The sequence below is a fragment of the Schistocerca serialis genome, chromosome 8 (assembly GCF_023864345.2).
Source record: "Schistocerca serialis cubense isolate TAMUIC-IGC-003099 chromosome 8, iqSchSeri2.2, whole genome shotgun sequence".
NCBI lineage: Eukaryota > Metazoa > Arthropoda > Insecta > Orthoptera > Acrididae > Schistocerca > Schistocerca serialis.
In genome coordinates, this window is record NC_064645.1 from 324,922,448 (window position 1) to 324,928,638 (window position 6,191).

A 6,191-nucleotide genomic window follows, 5' to 3' on the forward strand; every position below is an offset into this window, starting at 1 on the left:
GGCTATGAACTTTTCTTCGTACGAGACGTGGTATAGCGCCATTCCGTGGATTGTTCTTTTGTTTCCAGTTCAAAGTGATGAACCCATGTTTCATCATCTGAGACAATTTTCGGAAAAAATTGTCACGATCAGCCTCGTAACGAGGAAGCAATTCTGCACAGAATTCTTTGCGCTTTATGGTCTTCCGTTAGGGGGCGAGGAACTCAGCAGTCACACACCTTTGAGTACACCGACTGGTGGACGAGTGTGTCAGCACTACGAACGTGCGGATGTACAGCGAGGTGTTTGATTGTGATTAGTCGATCACCTCGAATGAGAGTGTCCGCTCGTCCCATCACTGCAGCAATAGCAGTGTGCGGCCGGGTGGCACGCGAGAGAGACAGGTTGGCGTGACCTTGTTGCGATGATGATAGACTCCTCGCCCAGAGACTCGCCGTGCTTTTGTTCTCCGTAGACATTCTGCAAGCGCTTATGAATGTCCACGATACTCGGGTTTTCCGCCAAAAGAAACTCAGCTGTGTGTTTGGAACGCACCTCCGTTACTGACGCCATTTTGGAGTCTATGTATAGCGCCGCCACCTATTGGAACTTCATGAAGCGATAGGGGATGAGGCGCAGATATGTTCCACAACAAATTGCGCATTTTTTCAACCTAAACTGGCCGAGAAAAACAATGTGCTGCGTTACTTATTGATAGCCCTTCTAGTATTGAACTGAAACTGTAAGGTCACTATAATTTCGCACCTTAAAAGCACCCATCCACATGCTTTGCCGTGACCTACAAACACAATAAGGTATCATGTGATAGATTGTACATCGTTTATATGAATATATAAAGGAGACTGACATTGTCACGTACGCCTTTTAAATAATTGTTAACGCTTATTGCATGAAAGGTGACGGAGTGTCTTTATTATCATACTAGTAGAGGTTGGAGTGACGGTGGAAATGGAATGGCAGGCGGAACTCAGGCCCTGGGTGGAAGGCCCACACAGGTGTGTTGGTCCTGCTTAACACAGGAACTAGGAGACGGACGTTGGGACACCTGAGCGCTGGGGCTGTCGGACGGGAAGGATTATATTTTGGAAACTACGAAAATCTTGGGCGCAGCTGAGAGGAACGAGGAAGCGTCACCTCAGAAACCACGCTGGCTGGGTTATTTCCAAGGATTTTTACTCAGAAGCCTACCATTGTCGGAGTATAGGTTCTTCCTCGCAAACTTTCCGTACTCGACGACAGAAGACTAAAATATGGGTGGTCGGCATTCAGAAGAAGCTGTAGAGAGAGAGAATATTCCGTGGTTTCGGGAATATGATTCGTTTTCGGAATTATGAGGGTGGGGAGCCGAACCTTGCTGGGAGGCCAGCGGTGGAGAGACGTGGTCTTCCGTAGTGAGCACCCGTGTGACGGTCGCTCGATATCAGCTTTGTTGGTACAGACGGACTTGCTGTCTTTGCTCTCAGGAGAGTTTATAATTAGAACAGTTAGGCACTATACTTTTGCGAACCTATATGATTCTGGACTTCAGCTCCGGGTTGGAAGTCGTCATTGAGTACGCAGCGTTCAGTAATTGAGAGCACTTCCTCTGCTTATACTTACGTTGAGACGTTATCTGAACTCCGTCCTTGTGGCTGGGAGTTCGCGTTTCTTGTCTGTAGAACACAGAGACGAGAAGACAGTATTAGAGTATATTAGTCAGAGGACCGCCTTCTGCCGTCCTAGCGTTTGAAAGAGTTTATATGTGGCTGGAGTTCTTCCATAGTCGCAGACGATTACGAGAACCATCACTTCGACGAACCGAACGCAATACATACGGTGATATCGCAAACTGCTTCGGCTTATTAGGGCTATTAAAGCTAAACAGGTGTGATCACGCTGGTTTATTTCCACTGAGGTTCCACGCCACCATATATCATCTTTGAAGGTAGTGTCTTCTAGTGTTTGGTGCGTAAATGATGTCAGTCATGTTGTGTTATTGATATTAGATCGCGCAGTCATAATAAGGGCCAGAGTTGGGCAGTTGATTAGTAATTTTACTTAGTAAATGTAAACTCAATAATATAAAGATTTTTTTTGAATCTGCAATAAATATATAAGCAGGGACAACGTTTAACATTTAGTAGTATTAATTTTCCTAATGGTTCAAATGGCTCTGAGCACTATGGGACTTAACATCTGTGGTCATCAGTCCCCTAGAACTTAGAACTACTTAAACCTAACTAGCCTAAGGACATCACACACATCCATGCCCGAGGCAGGATTCGAACCTGCGACCGTAGCAGTCACGCGGTTCCGGACTGAGCGCCTAGAACCGCGAGACCACCGCGGCCGTCTAATTTTCTTAATCATTCATTTATATTTAGGTTGTAATTTATATGTTAAAGTCCATTAAGAGATCCTAAGATCCGCTTCAGGGGGTAGTCAGACAAGGCCAAATCTTCATTTAGCCTTTATTATTTTCCGTTGCGCACATTCATTTTTACACCCGCTTGGAGTAGCATCTAGGAAAACGGTACCAGATCAAGAAGGTAGAGTCGTTTACAATATTGATCTTACCGAACACACAGTAGTTTTCGAGGAAAAGATTGAATCTGATCAAACGGAGAACCCTATATTCCTCAATGAGCGGCATCGATATGTATCCTTTCCTAAACGTACCTCCCATTAGCTGAAGTCCTTCAGAGATGTACCTTGAGCTCGTTGCATTGACTACGCTGGAACACTTTCATTCGCTGGCATTTCTGTGATGCCTCGGAACATAATCGGAAAGTGCCGAGGAATTACAGGGCAACTGTCTGGAACAGTGCACTTGTAGTTCTCTTCGGCCGCAATTGTGAGTCCTAACAGCTCCATTCGTAAGCAGGGAAACAGCGTAACTGACCTCGGGGATTCGTGAAACAGGTTTCACAATAGCCGCGTACCGAAGAGAAGGAGGAAGAACACTTACCTTCATACAGGCACTGATACAGGCTCCCGTAATTTTGGGCTGATCTTCAAAATATATTTCATCTTTGACGTATCTGTAGGGGGGGGGGGTAATGGCTATAAGCATAATCTAATACATACAGTCGCTACACACACTGCTGCGAAAGCTGTTACCGTTTGACAGCGACACTAGCGCTCCAAGCGGTGAGAAAGCAGGCACAGTCGCGTAATGAGGATAATGTTTCTTTTTAAATATTTTTCTGCTTAATTAAGTAAGTAGTTAATATATTTGTGCGTTCCGTGCATTCGTAAATTACCAAGAGATACGAATTATCCGTGAAATAAATGTAAAAACAGCCGAGTCTCACTGATTGAATGATACAAGTGACAACTTCTTCTGAAGAAATGCTTTCAAATATAGGTATAACTGTAGCTCACTGTGCTGAAAGCAAGAGAATAGAAGCACACACTTCACGCATGGTAAGATACCTGTCGCTGTCTGTTCTTATTCTGGTATACGCTTCCCTGACACGTGAAAAGTGACACGTGAAAAGTTTTTCATGGAGTTTAATGATCCCCATTCTCACACTTTACTGGACTTTTTAATACACTAACATTTTTTTTTTTTGTAATTACTTTTGCTTCGAAAGCGAATCTGTTGAAGATTCTTGTCGTTTGTGGCACAGATGTAGCCATAGTTGTGGAAATGATTTCTTCTGTGTTAGGAAATAGTTTTATTGCTTTTGACCTCTTTATTATCACGTCTGTGTGACTTTCCCGTCTGCTCCAGGTGTAGTGACTTATATGGTACGGTACGTGAAATTACATACCACACAAGTTTCCTACGTTCCACTTTCACTGATTTATCAGTAAGTGTAGAGAACATAACTTCGCGTTGTTGAGTAGATATACGACGTCTTTCCGTAAAAGGTCATTTCTTCTGGTGTTCACTAGTAATTTTTGTTCTTAAAGAAAAACGACGTTCTTCAGTAAATAGAGTCTAAGACAAAAAGAGACGCATCGCGAACTATCCGAATAAGAAGGAAAGCAGTAGACGTGACATACGTGTGTAGACAAACAAATAATTACAACTTCAGAAAATTGGATGATTTACTCGATGCGGAACCGCGCTGATGCTACGGTCGCAGGTTCGAATCCTGCCTCGGGCATGTGTGATGTCCTTAGGTTAGTTAGGTTTAAGCAGTTCTAAGTTGTAGGGGACTGATGACCTCAGATGTTAAGTCCCATAGTGCTCAGAGCCATTTGAACCTTTTTTTTTTTTTTTTTGAGGAGGTGGAGAGAGAGCGGGATGGGGGTACGGTCAGGTGCCTATGGACAGAGAATGGCAGGAGAAGATCGACAGAGAATTGGGGGTGGGGGGGGGGGGCAGATGGAGGAGGTGGACACTTAAGAGGGTGGAGGAGCAAATGGAAAGAGAGGAGGAGGTGGACAGCAGGAGGGGGAAGGAGGACATGAAGTAATAGAAGATATACATCCGAGAAATGCCGGATATGTATCGATCATGTTGAATGGTGTGTTGTGTAGCAAGAAAGGCTCTGTAATGTACTAAATGCCAAATACCAAATAAGCCAACGAAAATAATGTGAACTGAGGTACACTGTGTTTACGGAGCATATACGATGTACTTTATAATAAATCGAAACGTAGGATATATTTTGTAATAATCTCACATCTTAATGCGTACTAATCAATTCCTCCAGTTTTTCAGCCTGCACACCGAACGCTTTAGTTAAAAAAAAACTGATATTTTATACAGATTTTGAAAATTTCGGGTGCATACTTTCTTACTTGAAAATTAAAAACATCAAAAGTGAAAACAGGATAATAATTTTATAAAAGCTGAAATACATGCTGAAACTACAGGGTGGCGCAGAATGGGTGTTAGAAAGTTTTTGTGTTCTACAACATAAGATCGAGTTATAAATTCTTGTTTGTTATTTGTGCTATAGCGGACAACCTAAAATTTAATACAGAATAGTTTCAAAGTTATTTCCTTCTGCAGCATTAAGTGTGTAGAGCCTTGCATTCAATTCAGTGATAACGTTCTGAAGACATTATTTTATACTGCATAAATCTCTCTGGAAAGTGCAGCACCAAAATTCTGGAGCGTTGCAGATGCGTCTTTGATCATTCTGTCCTTAAGAAAATCCCATTAGAATTAGTCACACGGGTTGAGATAGGTACTGCAAGGGGGCAATTCCACACCATCTCCAGTGAATGCTAAGGTGTCCAGGACAACGATCTGATCTCCGAACGTCTCCTGAAAGAAATCGAAGGCTCTCGCGCTGCGGTGTGTACGTGCTCTATCCTCAATGAACCGGTAGTTTCAGAGCGTTCGGCAGCGTCGTCCAACCGGTACAAAGCCCTGTTCCAGTAACTGTCTCTTTTGTCTGCTATGACAGGACCGTCAATAAAAATGGGCCCAATAACGCACTATGCACTGATTGCGTACTAGACAGGGATCTATTCTTGATGAAGTGGAGCAGCAGCTTGAACATGTGGACTGTCAGTAGCCCAGTGGCGTTAGTTCCGTTTCTTTACACATACGTGGAGATGTGCCTCATCACCAAATCACATCTGATCCATAAATGTTGTTTCATTTTAAAAGACCTCAATCAGCTCATTTCCAAATGAATATCGCCACTCTTTATCCCTGTCACTGTCCTTGACAGACCGTCGTGACATCCTTAGTTGCTACGCTGCATATCTGGTTGATGTAGTGAGCTCTTCATTGAACAAGCTACGCACTCGTCCCACGTTCTCCAGAGTTACTGTACAACTGAGACTGGCCGTCCTGGCTGAATCTTTCTGGAGTCATATAGGGATATGGTTTTTTAAAAAACATTTCAACAAGCTGAATCAGATTTTTACTCTGCAGCGGAGTGTGCGCTGATAAGAAACTTCCTGGCAGATTAAAACTGTGTGCCGGACTGAGACTCGAACTCGGGACCTTTGCCTTTCAAGGGCAAGTGCTCTACCAACTGAGCTACCCAAACACGACTCACGCCCCGTCCTCACAGCTTTACTTCTGCCAGTACCTCGTGTCCTACCTTCCAAACTTTACAGAGACGAGGTAGTGGCAGAAGTAAAGCTGTGAGGACGCGGTGTGAGTCGTCCTTGGGTAGCTCAGTTGGTAGAGCACTTGTCCGCAAAAGGCAAAGGTCCCGAGTTCGAGTCTCGGTCCGACACACGGTTTTAATCTTCCAGGAAATTTCATTTCAACAAGCTGATAAAAAACAAGGAAA

At 43.7% G+C, this 6,191-nt stretch overlaps 1 non-coding gene across 1 annotated transcript; it reads right to left on the reverse strand.

Moving 5' to 3' along the window:
- Positions 1 to 5,867: 5,867 nt before the first annotated feature.
- Positions 5,868 to 5,942, reverse strand: Trnas-uga (transfer RNA serine (anticodon UGA)). Its single transcript has one exon. It is a non-coding gene; the product is annotated as a tRNA-Ser (tRNA).
- Positions 5,943 to 6,191: the final 249 nt, after the last annotated feature.